Source organism: Pseudorca crassidens, chromosome 21, assembly GCF_039906515.1.
Source record: "Pseudorca crassidens isolate mPseCra1 chromosome 21, mPseCra1.hap1, whole genome shotgun sequence".
Taxonomy (NCBI): Eukaryota; Metazoa; Chordata; class Mammalia; order Artiodactyla; family Delphinidae; genus Pseudorca; species Pseudorca crassidens.
The window spans coordinates 15,089,690-15,103,701 of NC_090316.1; the positions used below are offsets into that span (position 1 = coordinate 15,089,690).

Sequence of the window (14,012 nt, forward strand, 5' to 3'; positions counted from 1 at the left end):
AGGAGAGTTGACCCAGGAGAGCTTTTGCGCTAGTCCAGGATAAACTTTGTCCCCCTCTCCAGTGGCCCCATTTTGTCTTGGAGTCCGTTTTATGCTTTACTTATCTAGGAGTTGCTCCTCCTTGAAGGTGAGTTGATGAGCAGGGTGGGCCTCTTCCAATCAGGTGAAGGCCTAAAGAAAATACAGACTGAAGTCTCTGGAGGGAGAGGGAAATCTGCCTGCAGACTGGCTCCAAACTCAAGCTGCAACATCAGCTCTTCCCTAGGTCTCCAACCTGCTGGCCTACCCTGCAGATTTTGGACTTGCCAGCCTTCACTACTGCATAAGCCAGTTCCTGAAAGATCAATTTCTCCCTCTCTCTCTCTCTCTCTCTCTCTCTCTCTCTCTTTCTCTCTCTCCCTCTCCCTCTCCCTCTCTCTCTTTCTCTCTCTCTCTCTCTCCCTCCCTGTCTCATGTCAGGCCTTCAAATATTTGAAGAGTCTTCATATCACCCCCTGTTAATTTGGATCCTGAGAATGGGTAGATGGTTTGAGGGAACTCTTTTTGGAGCAGAGACAAAATGCAATGAGATTGAAGCAAAAATAAAGAATGCCAAGTACTGAAGGTGTTAGCACAGAGTTTTGCTCCGACTAGATCCTCCATTAGTAAGAGCTGTTATGATTGATAAAGAGACACCAGACCAGGAAAGACAATCATCGCCACCAGTGTCCCCTACCATTTGTAGAGCTTGTTGGGCTATCACAATATTTGCTTTCATGCTTGGGAGATAATTGGCACTTAGCTGTTACGGCAGCAGCGGTAGGGGGAAAAAAAAGCCAAGAGGAAGAGGGTAGGTCTGGTTTTCATCTGCGAGATCCGGCACATGCCCATGTGAATAACAAACAACAGCTACAGGATGGCTCAGCGCCTGGACATCTGTTATCACCCTGCCTGGTAGCTGTGTTTTCTTCCTTAAGCATGAATGAGGTGACTGAGGGGGAACTGGAAAATCTTTGCAGTGCGGGAGGCAGGGACAGTGTCTCCGAGGCAGCCCTGAAATCTGCCTCCGGTCTGATTCTTTGTGTGGGAGCGTACTGTGAACGCGTGTACCAGCAATGGAAATGTGGCTAATTTTTGCTCAAGCTTCCATGGTGGGCTCCCCCTGCCCCCACTGTGTCTATGGTACCAGTGCTTTGAGAATATTGCAGAAATGCAATTAAGTAAAAATCTTACAAGTCCACAGCCCAAGCACAACTGTTTTCAGTTTAAGTTTTTATCCACCTGCAGATATACTTTAGTGTAATTATAACCAGTGGATGAATAGAATTTTGTATTGTGTATTTTTTTTTTCATTTAACAGTCTATGATAAACATGTTCTTATATGGTGTCAACAGTACAATTTTAGAGCTGTGATGTTAACGGTATTTCAGAGCTGATGCACCATGGTTACCTAAGTTAACCATTCCTCATTGTTAAACATTTCCAGTACTTGTTACAAAAAACCCTACAGTGAATATCTTTTTACGTATAGGTTTTTCCTTCTTTTGAATAACTTCCTTCAGCATTTCCAGAGAATGAATCAAGAGACATTTTTGTCTTGATATATATTGCTATATTATATTGTATTATACCAATACAAATTGTATATACAATATTGTATGTTGTATACAATATTGTTCGTATTGGTATAAATTACAAAAACAATGTGCAAATGTGTCACATTTGCCAGAGCATTGCCAGGTAGGATATTAATTGTAATGAATATAAAGTGATATCATAATGTGGTTTTCTTTTCTTTTTATTTTTTTAATAACAAAGGTAACCATTTTCCATATATTACTTACCAGTTACATTTCTTCTTGTGTGTATTGCATGCTAGTGTCTATTGGAGTATTGATTTTTACAAATTCATTTAATTTTATTTAAATGAGCTCTACATATTAGTCATATTAATAGAAATATTTCTCTAGTATATTATCCTTAATTTATCTTTACTAGTTCTTTTTGTGTAAAGGTTGCAATTTTTCTTAATCTTAATAGACTTTCCAATTCTTTACTGACATAAGAAAAACCTTTTAATCAATCCTGTGTTGTCTTGTACTTGCTTTTTTTTTAAAAATCAGAATCTTTTTTTTTTTTTTGAATTTATTTATTTTATTTTATTTTTGGCTGCGTTGGGTCTTCGTTGCTGCTCTTGGGCTTTCTCTAGTTGTGACGAGTGGGGGCTACTCTTCCTTGCGGTGCGTGGGCTTCTCATTGGGGTGGCTTCTGTTGTTGTGGCTCACGGGTTCTAGAGCGCAGGCTCAGTAGTTGTGGCACACGGGCTTAGTTGCTCCGCGGCATGTGGGATCTTCCTGGACCAGGGATCGAACCCGTGTCCCCTGCATTGGCAGGTGGATTCTTAACCACTGCGCCACCAGGGAAGTCCTGTACTTGTTTTCGTCTGCCACTTGAACTTGGTGGAATATTGCATAACTTCTGAGAATATTTTGATATTCAAGCTTATTTCTGGTTCAGAAAGGTTCTGGTTACCCTCAACTCAGCCAACCAACAAACAAAAAAATTCAAAAATAAGCTTTGGCTCATTTTATTATTCAGAATATGCAATTAACAGTTCAGTTTCTGAACTCTCGAAGTATGATTCATTCCCATTTTTTGTTACACAGAGTGCTTGAAGTTTTTGAATGGTTTTAGTATCTTTCATATGTGCTCCCTATGTATCCTCTACGCGGGGGAAATCGCCTTGAAGCAGGGTTTATGTGCTCCATTTGCATGGTGTTAAGCCCTCCTTCTAGCCTGGTAATTTCCAGCTGTATTGCCTGGACTGCCCTTTGCCCTGGGTACTGTCTGGGTCAAGGTCTCTCACTAGCCATGAAGCAACCGTTGGTTTAGGGCTTCCACGGTGACCAGCTGCTTTGCGGCTTGCCTCCCTCCCACATGGCAGTGGTGAGGTTGCTCCGGAGCTCTGTCCCAACTTGGTGGGCTCGTATTTGGCCCTCCTCTGCTCTCCTGGCTTAAGGCCAAGACTCTGCTGTTCACAGCGAAAGCTGTGGTTAGTTTGCAGGTGGGCTGCAGAATGGAAATTTGGAAGACACTGCTCTATAGAGCCTTTGGCTCACAGTGGCTTTTTAGTAAGTGGTCACTCATTTGTTGACAATGCGGAGATTCTTTCTTGTCTTAGCCTGCAGACCTTCTTAGAATCCAATAGCAGAGGGACAGAGTAAGGCAGCAGGAGATGTGGCCTCGACTGAGAGCAGGCTCCCTGAAGGGTTCTGTAGTTCAAGTTAAAATGTCCAGAGACTGCAGTAAGCAGGGTCCAGCCTGGGCTGGAGTTAGTGCCTAATGTCTGGTGGGTGAAGACAAAACCTCAGGGTTGTCTGGGGTAAAATTAGTCACTGACGGTAGGTTGCTGAGTCATGGTTCTTGACTGAATGGGAAGTGGGAAAGAGGAACATGTAGAAGACGCAGGATTCAAGGCACTGGAGGGAGCAGAGCTCTACAAGCGGGGATGAGGCTGTAAATCAGGACCCAGATAAACAGTCTGGGTTCAGAAAGAATCTGACTCCCAGCAGGGAACTGGAAATCAGTGGGAGCCCAGGAACTTGACAGAAGTTGAGTCAGTTGAGCTGGAAGGGCGAGTTGGTGCTCATAGCAGCTCGCCCAGGAACTCTGGAGAGGAGGGCCACAGTTGCCTGTTTGAGCTCTTGCCCTGCATCTCTGCCAGACTGTCTGTCTTGCTGATCTGCTCCATTGGATTTTTGGGCAAAGACTCAGATTCAGACTCCTGGGGGAGCGTTTCAGCTCTGGGCTTCTTAGAGGAAGCGTCAAGACTTGCCCTTCTTCCCAGACTGGATTATATGTGCCATCTATAATCTCTGCATAGATTTCTAACATTGCTCTTACATTTATCATCATCATCATCATCACCATGACCCAGTTCAAAACAATGTCTAACTATGTACTATTTCTAACATACCAAAAAAAAAAAAATCACAAACCAGAAAAGTAATATAGCAAATACCCATGGATTTAGCCTGCCATCCAGTATTAGTAAATGTTAATATTCTTCTTATTAAGTTTTATAAAGAAATAAAACATTGGAGATACAGCAAACGTCCCACCTCTCTATCACATCCCCTTCCCTCGTTCTTTAGACAGAGGCAAGCACATAATGATTCACCATTTAAGGACATGGGTCTCTGGAGTGTGTGTTCTTAGAGGGTGGTACCATATCCTATTCATCTTGCATTGCTAGCTAATGGCAGTGCCTGACACAAGCTAGAGATAGCTAAGTATTCAAACAATGAAGGGATGAATGAATGGCAGAGATTGTTTATTATCATTATTATTAATCCTTTACTGTACCTAACAGGGGCACTATAAATATTTGATGACTTGGGGAATTAAAAAAAATCTTGGTCTCTTACTGAGAATAATTTTCCCAGTTTTGTCATGTTCCTTTCTCCTTTGTGTTGACCATAGAGCCTATTTGCCTCTAACTCTTACAAAAAGATAGTGTTTGTGCATCTTCAGGGTTTGTAAATAGGTGACAAAGGAACATGAGCTGAGGAACTTACAATATAAAGACCAACTTGATTCCTCAGAATTAATTTCAGATGCAAAAGAGAAAGGAGGGAAAAGGAGAATATGTGTGAAAGCATTGGTGCATCAAGAAAAAAATCAACTAAATTGATGTCATTAGAAAATGTATTTCATTTGAGTGGAAAATATTCTAGGCTATCATATAATCTCTTGTCTGGAAATGCCAGTCCCAATAACTTGATACATATGGATGTAGAAGCACACACACACACACACACACACACACACACACACACACACACACACCCTCTGTTTGTTTGTGTCTCTCCTTTAGTCTGTGGCTCCATGAAATCTCCTGGGGACTTTTAAGTACTGGGATGTATAGACTAGAAGCACTAGAATTCTAGCTTTTTTTTTTTTTTTTTTTTTTTAATAGGAAGCTTCCCATGATAAGTTAATACAACAAACCACACAACACACACACTTTTCTGTGGGACACTGAAGGTGTCTTCCATACTTCCATGTCTTAACCACCTGTTTTCTTGGTTGAAGGATGTTTATGTTTCCATACAGATTTGGAGAAAAAGGCTTGGTTTTATTCATTTTCCCTCTGAGTGAGTGATGCTTTTCAAAATGAACATACTGAACAGCACATTATCATCCCATTAAATGCTTAAAATTATAGACAGCTGAGCCAAACCTGCTCCCCTCTCCTTTCCTGGATACAGTCTAACAAGCCAGCTACAAATTCCAGATGATCAATTTGCTTAGCGGTGATGGTCGTTTACTCAGTGTTTTGCTTCAAAGCCAGTGAGAGGCAGTCTTGAATGATCGGCTATGTTTCAGGTGCTCTTTGGCATGAAGCCTTCTGCTCGGGCTCTTGCGTTTTTCATGGTTTTGGTGTCCAGCCCCAGCAGTTTTTGGTATCAGAAAGGAGCCCTCCACTGTTGGTTCCACCGCCCCCACTGTTTTCCCATTTACCATTAGTACCTTGTCTCTCCATATGAAATGAAACTGTTGTCCAGTTTCTGCACAATGCAGGTGACCATAAGGAGTAGAGATGCACATTAACTGATTCATTCATTCATTCATTCAGCATTTACTAGCACCCACTATGTTCCAGGTACTGTGTCAATTACTAAGGATTAAAAGATGAATAAGAAACAACTACTGCTCTCGTGGAGCTCACAGTCTAGCAGGGAAGGGACATACATATAATAAAAAAGAAAAAGAAGGCAATGCAATGGCCTGTCGTAGAAACAGGGACAAGATGTCACCATTAGGTCTGTATTGATTAAGTAGCTTCTGAAGAACATAAGAAGCCCTCACAACAAGCATGTTTCCTCCATCCTCACAGTGTGTAATTCTTATCTATGAAGGTTAAACAAATGCCAATTCATGACGGAAAGAGTCTCCAGGAATTCCAATTTCCCAGTATTCCCTCTGTGCTACTGTTACCAAGTCCAAGCTCATACTGCTTGCTACACAACAGGCCAATAAATCAAGAAATGAGGTCTTGGGGCAAGGAATAGTGACTTTATTCAGAAAGTCAGCAGGCTGAGAAGATGTTGGACTACTGTCCCAAAGAACCTTCTTACCTGGGTTAGAATTCAGGCTTCTTTTATACTGAAAGGTGTTGCTGGTTGCTGCAAACTTCTTGGTGCTGAATCCTTCGTTCTTGTAGCCGTCCAGGCAGGTCTGATCATAATGTCCCTATAAACCTCTAATAAGACAATTGTTATTTTCTGTTCTGCAATTTTTTTTAATCTCTGTATGAGTGGAAAAGTGTTATACTTTTACAGGTCAGAGCCTTGAGAGTGGGCTGTCATGTATATTTCAGGCTATAGGCAACATTCTTTTACAAAAGGTGCAAAGCCAGCATGACTAAGCATAGGCAACAGAGCACAAGGGTTAGGGCTAAAGGAATGATCCAATATGGAGTCAGGCTTGTTTTTCTCTGTTATATTACCCCCACATAGTACACTCCAAATGAACTGTATTTACTCATTATTCCCCAATACACATTACCCTACTTTCCTTCTGCTCATGCTCTTTACTCTTCTTGGAATTCCTCCTCCCCATTGCTTTGTTTGGAAGGATTACAGGTACATCAAGGCCAGGTCCACTTTGCTCTGCGCTCCTGGAGCACTTGAGCATAGAGTATGGAGCGTGTGACCTTGTTTGAGTGTTTTAGGTCCATCTGAGTCTCTACAGTGGATTGTGAGCTTCCCAGGGGCTTGCAGTCCCTTGGACAGTATAAAGTACCCTATGCAATTTTCAATAACTACTTGTTTACTGAATAGGAGCATTTTAATACCAAGGAGAGAAAATTCAATTTAGGTTTTACTGGCTGAACTGTTATCAGGAAATCCCCCAGACTCAGTGTGAAACTCATCACCCTTAAAGTGAGCAATATTTACAAGCCTAATAACAAAATCTCATTGTCTGCAGACCTGAGCTGGAGGGAGATCAAAAAGCTTACTTTTTTTTTTCTGTTTTTTTTTTTTTTTTAGTATATAAGTATTCCAGTTAATTTTATGCCAAGCCAGAAATAAAAAGCCTCTGGTGGGATAAGGGGAACCTGCCTCCAAACAGAAGTTTAGACTCACAGATCTGAAGTCACATGCATTGTCTTGGAATTTGCTTAACTTGTGAAGTGGTGGCAGGAGGGTCTTTCCATCAGCCAAGGGGGTTTCTATTCCTGCAACTTGGTGTGGGAGCGTGGTTGAAGGAGGTAGGGTCCTTCAACCCTGTAGATCCTGGATGCAACCTTGATTGTGATCTTGTTGGGGTCACAAGGTCCAGGTCCCTGATACCTCACAGGTATGTGGTAACCTTCCTCTCGTTAGCGTAGTAACAATATTTGATAAATCACAATGAGGAGTCAATTACATTGTGGAATTGAAAGGGAATACACATCATTTTAGCTTCAGAGTCTTACAATTTAACAGAAGAAAAGACAAGAAAAATGCATATTCCAAAGGCATGAAAATGAAGAATAGACACTCATAATTCCACATAGCTTTGAGGCTTTGCACTTTGCTCCTGGCTAAGCCAGATGGTCACTTAAGTCAGTGGGGGCTGGGTGCATGTGCATTAGCCAGGGACCATCTCCATATGATCCTAGGATGATGTTAGATTCCGTAGATAGTCCCAGTTCTGAGGAAACCAAAGGGATCACAGCACAGTCATGGGTTCAAGGGGTTGCAGAAATCCCTTGGTTGATTTTATTGGCATTTCTAGGGCATAGCCAAGAGTTGGCAGTAGATGTAGGTGAGACAGATGTCTGGGTGTCAGAAGCCATAATGGGTGGTGATGCTGACCCTGTCAAGTTTGAATTATCAGATTGTATGATGATGATCCTCGTCCAAGTTGGAGACATCTGAAAGGTTAGAACAAAAGTCCACTGATGTAAGGACCAAAGCATGGGGTCCAGGATTCCAGGCAAGGAGGTTAAGAGGTAAAATCTAGATCAACGGCTAGAAAGAGCCTTCCAAGGTTTCACTAAGGTGGTGAAATTTACAGGGTTTTGGAAGAGAGAAGGAATATATCTTTATGGAGAGGGTGGGTACATGTGGAGGAAAATGGCAAATGATTCCTATCTTCTTCTTTTTTTAAAAAAATTTATTTTTGCCTGTGTTGGGTCTTCATTGCTGCGCACGAGCTTTTTCTAGTTGCAGTGAGCGGGGGCTACTCTTTGTTGCAGCAGGAAGCCTTTTCATTGCAGTGGCTTCTCTTGTTGCGGAGCATGGGCTCTAGGTGCGCAGGCTTCATTAGTTGTGGCACGTGGGCTCAGTAGTTGTGGCGCATGGGCTTAGTTGCTCTGCGGCATGTGGGATCTTCCCGGACCAGGGCTCGAATCTGTGTCTCCTGCATTGGCAGGCGGATTCTTAGCCACTGCGCCACCAGGGCAGTCCCGATTCCTATCTTCTGAGTGAGAAGACTGGTCCAGGATGTGTCCAGTACTTTAGCAGTAAACATCTTTGCCATAGCCAGTTTCCTGGCACAACTAATTTTGCTGGAAAAGATAAAATAACTGGTTGACATTTACACTACAGTAGAAAACAATAACATATCAGCTTGCAAATCTTTCTGTGAGCTAATTTAAGTCAGGCTCTGTTGAAATTTTCACCATTTTCAAGAAACTTAGGAGTCATGTAACCATTTTCTTTTTTGAGGATAGGAGGAGCTTGATTCTTCTTTTGCCTCCAACTTCCAATATTGCGTGATAAGTTGGGTAAAGATGGCACAAGATAACAAGCCGTTGGATCTAAATTAGCTAAAGAATCGATCACTAATGCTCTCCAAGACTGTTGTGAATTGGTAGCTGCCGCTTTTGTATTTGCGATAGCTTGGTCAACTTTTAGTTTTGACGGGTAGGAGGGATAACTGCGTTTTCACGGAAGGATTTGCAAAAACGGATATGTTATTTTCTAGTGTAATGTAACTGTCAACCAGTTATTTTATATTTTATGGCAAAATGGCCATATGACTAATTAGTTGTGCAGTGAAACTGCTTGAGGCAAAGATGTTTATTTGAAAACACCTAGAACCGGTCCAGGATGCTGGTCTTTCCTTCCAGGAGATATGAGCATCAGCCCTGGTGCCTCCTGGATGACCTGGAAGCCAATGGATGAGGGTGGCATTGTCATACTAATAACTGGGCATCTGTTTCTCATTTCAAGACCACTGTCAGGACTAGTTATTTGTCTTCCTTGGCAGTCAGCAAGAGCTGGCAACCCCCTTGGCAAGTTGTAGTCATAAGGGAGTCTCGGAGATCTGTTGCCTTTTAAAAATTGTATTTGAAATTCTGGGATATTTTAATCAGTTTAGAATTAATCTAGCTCAGAAAAAGAGGATACAAATTTGAAAACCATGCCATTGTAGCGCTTTAATAGCTGATTATGCTATAGGCAAGGAAATGGCTAGGCAGTGACTGTTAGAATGAATAATGACATTAAATGAAATACAAAACAAATCCATACCAGTTTTATTGGATTGGAAATAAGAGACAGACACAGGCTGAAAATTTACCTGAATCTGATTAGGGAATAAACCCTCAGACAGAGAAATGATGGATGATGGTGTGAGCTGATTAACTTGAGCCCCATTGGGAGGCAAATGGGAAAGAATGCCACAGTATTTCAGAGCAGGAGAGAGTTCAGATCTTTAATCCAGATAGGCTCATCTTTACAGATGAGAAAACTGAGGCTTAAAGAAATGAACAACTTGACGAAAGTCCTACAAGCTAATAAGGGCCAGAGTTTGAACTTGAATCCACATCTTCCGATGGTTGAAAAGTTTGAGGCAATCTGATTAATCACAGTGCACATCTATCAGGCTATAGGAGTCAGTTCTCCTTGCCATCTAAATCCCTTTGTCACCTTGTCATGCGCTTGGGTTACGAGTAGGAGAGCAACAATGCTTTGCAGTACTGGTGTGCTGTCCTGTGCCCTCTGCTCTGGCTGTGGCAGGACCCTGAGCTGGGTCTTGGTTCATTTGGTTCTCAGATAAGCTCTCAGCCTCCAAGTTGACTCAGGTGACTTGGTTCCATGTGTGTCTGCCCCGCAGAGCACTCAATGTGCCTGACCTGCTGCCAGCAGCCCGGCTTCCTCCTCACTGTCACCTGGGCCTGGGTCGCTTCTCCAGTGGCAGAGCCGTCACTTTCCCGCGGCCTCAAGCCAGGGAGCCTCCAGCCATGGCCTCTCTCTGTCCTTTATTTTGTACATGGAATCAGGGTTAAACTCAGAGTCTTCTTAAACTAGGCAATCTCACTGCCCTTTCTTCCATTTCTTCGGCGACTGCCTTAGATCAGGAATTCATTGTTTTCTAATCAACCTCTGTCATCACTGACAAAATAATTTTCTCTGCCATTGATCTGGCCATCGCATCTTTTCCGGTAGGCCCGAATATGGTTTTCCACTCCTTTTTGGATCAAGTCTAAGATTTTATCACATCCCTTCTCTTATCTTGTCATCTTTTATACTGAATTTTCATGCTTTTCAGTCTTAGAGAGAAATATGAATCTATGGAAACACTTGGGACCGGCAGGAAGTAAAATGTGGGCATGTTAATATTAAAGCAGGCCCAACCCACAGTGGCTGGTGAAGTTCTTTTCTAGTCCTGGAGCATGAAATATAATCATAAGGGTTTTTTGGACATTTCTTAAAAGGGACCTCTAGAAAGTGAAAAGCAGTTAGCTTTCTATTTAGGGTACTTTATCATCTTTGTTTTGATAAAAAATGCCTTACTTTAAAAAGATTTGAAGTAGCACTTTACCATCCAAGCAGTCTGTTTTTTGTGGCTGAAGATACTTTTAGATTTCTGGAAGCTTTTTAGTCTCCAGACATGTATGTTGGAATGTGAAGTGGCTATATTTTCCCCAGGATAACACTTTTTAAATCCTAATGGTTAAAACAAAAACTCTGTGGTTTTGGCTTCTGGTTGAAGATTAAGGATTGGGGAAGTTGGCCTGACTGTTAAAAGTTGGCCACATAGCAGGTGGGCAGTGACTGGGGGTGAGGAAGCCCAGAACACAAGGTATTCGCAGGGAAGATATGTGATGCCACACAGTCCTGGCCCAAATTTTGCTTTTCCTTTCCATATCTCCCAAATGCTATCTCATTAATTAATTTTGGCGATATTTATTAAGGATTAACTGAATTCTGTATTAGGTGCCAGGGATTCAAAATCAAATAATATCCTATCTTACACTGTACACACAAATCAATTCCCTATGGATTACTGATCTAATCGTGAAAGATAATACAGCTTTTACAATATAGGTATTTTGTGACCTTGGAGTAGGCAAAGATTTTTTTTTTAAAAAAACAGGATACAAAAGAAAAAGGAATAGATAAATGGAAAAAGTGTATTATATTGATTAAGATTAAGAATCTCGGTTCACCAAAAGACACCAAGAAGTACATTAAAAGGTAGGTGAAAAGAGCGGCAAAAGATATTTTCCGTACATATATTCCACTAAGGACTCGTATACAGAATAAAGAACTCTTATAAACCAGTAAGAAAAAAGACAGAACGCAAAAGAAAAATAGGCAAAATCCTTGAATAGGAACTCCACAAAAGAGGATATCTAAAAGGCCAATAAACGTGTGAAAATTTGTTCAATGTCATTAGTCATCAGGGAAATGCCAGTTAAAATCATAACGAAATACTAATACGTATACACCAAAATGGCTAAAATGAGAGACAAAAAATGTCAAAACTGGTGAGGATGTAGGGTAACTAGTACTCCACACAGTGTTCCTTGGGGGGTAAATTGGTAATTTGGAAACCACTTTGGACAGCAATTAAAGCTGAAAAAATGCTGAACTCTAACCTAGAAATGTAAATCCTAGGGAGATATACACACCCAACAGATGATCCACTTTAATGGTTGAATGAAGAGTAATGAGGGCAGAAGGAAATGCAGACAGAAAATGCAGACTATTTTTTGAAGGGTTTGGCTGTTCAGGTGGGAGAGATGGGAAAGCAAGAGGGAACCTAGGTTGAGGGAGGCTTTTGTTAGAGAAATATGATCAAGACATAGAGGTTAAAAATATGGGAGAGATTAGAATGACCTTATGGGAAAAGTTTCCATATTACAAGAGGTTTTAAATTAAAAAACACATTTCCTCCCCTAGATTTAGGAAGAAATATGAGAATTAATGTAGATGTAGGTAAGTTATACGTGGCTAGGTGTGTGTTGAAGGAGTTTTCTATGGATAGCTTCTGTTTTCCTGGTGAAGTAAGCTGCTGGTTAATTTGCAAAGTGAGATGGACACCGGTTAGGCTGGGGACTGCAAAAAGTGGTGAAGTTTTGGAATAGCTGCTGCGGGGGAATGGGAGAGAGAGGTGATCAGGGAAGGTAATACTGGTAAGAGTCACTCTGGACTCAGTTGCTGTGGGAGAACCTAAGCTTGCAGTGGCATCAACTTAACACTCCTACATGCCTTCCTGCAGGATTACTCGGCAGCAAGTGCAGGACTTGAAGAGTTCAAGTGAGTTGAGCCTTTTGGCAACAGGAGTTGAAGAGATGCTTCATGGAAACTAGGTTGGATAAGAAAGGATGGGAAATAATAAGAGAGGTGACGGACTGGTAGAAAAGAGAACAGCTGAGAATGGAAGGTCTTGATGGGATGTAATGACAAGAAGGAAGACAGACCTGAGGGAATAAGCTGGCTGGAAGGAATGCTGGTTTGGGGCAGATACGGGCGTGTTTTCCATGACGAGCAGGTCAAGGGTATGGCTGTGATAATGTGTGAGAGTAGGAGAATCTCACTGAGTTCAAGAGATCGAGGAAATTTGCAGCCAGACTGTTAGTTGGGGTCATTCTCTCGGACACTGAGACTGCAGGATAATGACAGGAAGAGGAAAGGAGAGAGAGAGACCAGGAGAAAGATACTAAAGTTCTCAGGTGAATTAGGGGTGTGAAGAGGGTACAAGAAAGGGTCAAAGGTGATAGAACTGGGAAGCATGAATTTCAGAGGAGGGAGTATTTTTTTTTTTTTGCGGTACGCGGGCCTCTCACTGTTGTGGCCTCTCCCGTCGCGGAGCACAGGCTCCGGACATGCAGGCTCAGCGGCCATGGCTCACGGGCCCAGCCGCTCCGCGGCATGTGGGATCTTCCCGGACCGGGACACGAAGCCGTGTCCCCTGCATCGGCAGGCGGACTCTCAACCACTGCGCCACCAGGGAAGCCCGAGAGAGTATTTTTATAGGTGGGCAAAAGAGGACAGTGTTGGAGAGGTGTAGGGAAAGGGGATAATGCAGAACCTACTGCTTGATCACGTGGAATGAAGAGTTTCAGCAAAAAGACAAGGCTGAACTTGAGAGGATCCTTGTCTCCAAGAATTCTCCAAAGTGATTCCATAATCACGCCAGCATTCAGCATTAGAGGAAAGCAATTTGACTTTTAAGGATGGGTTACTAGGGTGCAGTTCACAGAGCAGGTAGGCAAGAAGAACAGTAAACAAAGGAGCTGTCACAGTAGACTGTAAGCTCCTTGAAGGCAGGGACTGTGCTTTATCTACCTCTGTCCTGCTGCAGGGCATGGCCTCAACATTTACATAGTGTACCTGCACATGTGTGTGTGTACATAGGTATGTATGTGTATACACATGTGTGAGTGGGTGTATGCATGAATGTATATATACATATGGGCTCATATATATATATATGATCTCATTGGAATTTCTGAGCACCACATAAATTGCCTAAGTACCCCTCTTGAGAGGTATGGAAACTGAAGCTTAACTAGGTTAAGTGTCTTATATGAGTTTGGAGGGAGCGTTAGGCCAGGATTCAAACCAGGGTCTTCTGACTCATCTAGGGTAAAAGCACTGAAAAATGTTGAATGCACAGATTCAGAAGAAGGAGATTGCTTTAGTGGGTTCTATTTTATATGGAATAGAACCTTGATTTTTTGGATAGCATATATCAAATAATGATACATATGATAATATAATATATATGCAATATATTTTAAAGT

The 14,012-nt window shown here is 42.0% G+C and overlaps 1 long non-coding RNA gene across 1 annotated transcript in view; it reads left to right on the plus strand.

Annotated features, from left to right (window-relative positions):
- Nucleotides 1-14,012, plus strand: part of LOC137216085 (uncharacterized) — a 292,801-nt gene that overhangs the window by 60,518 nt on the left and 218,271 nt on the right. The window lies entirely within an intron of this gene.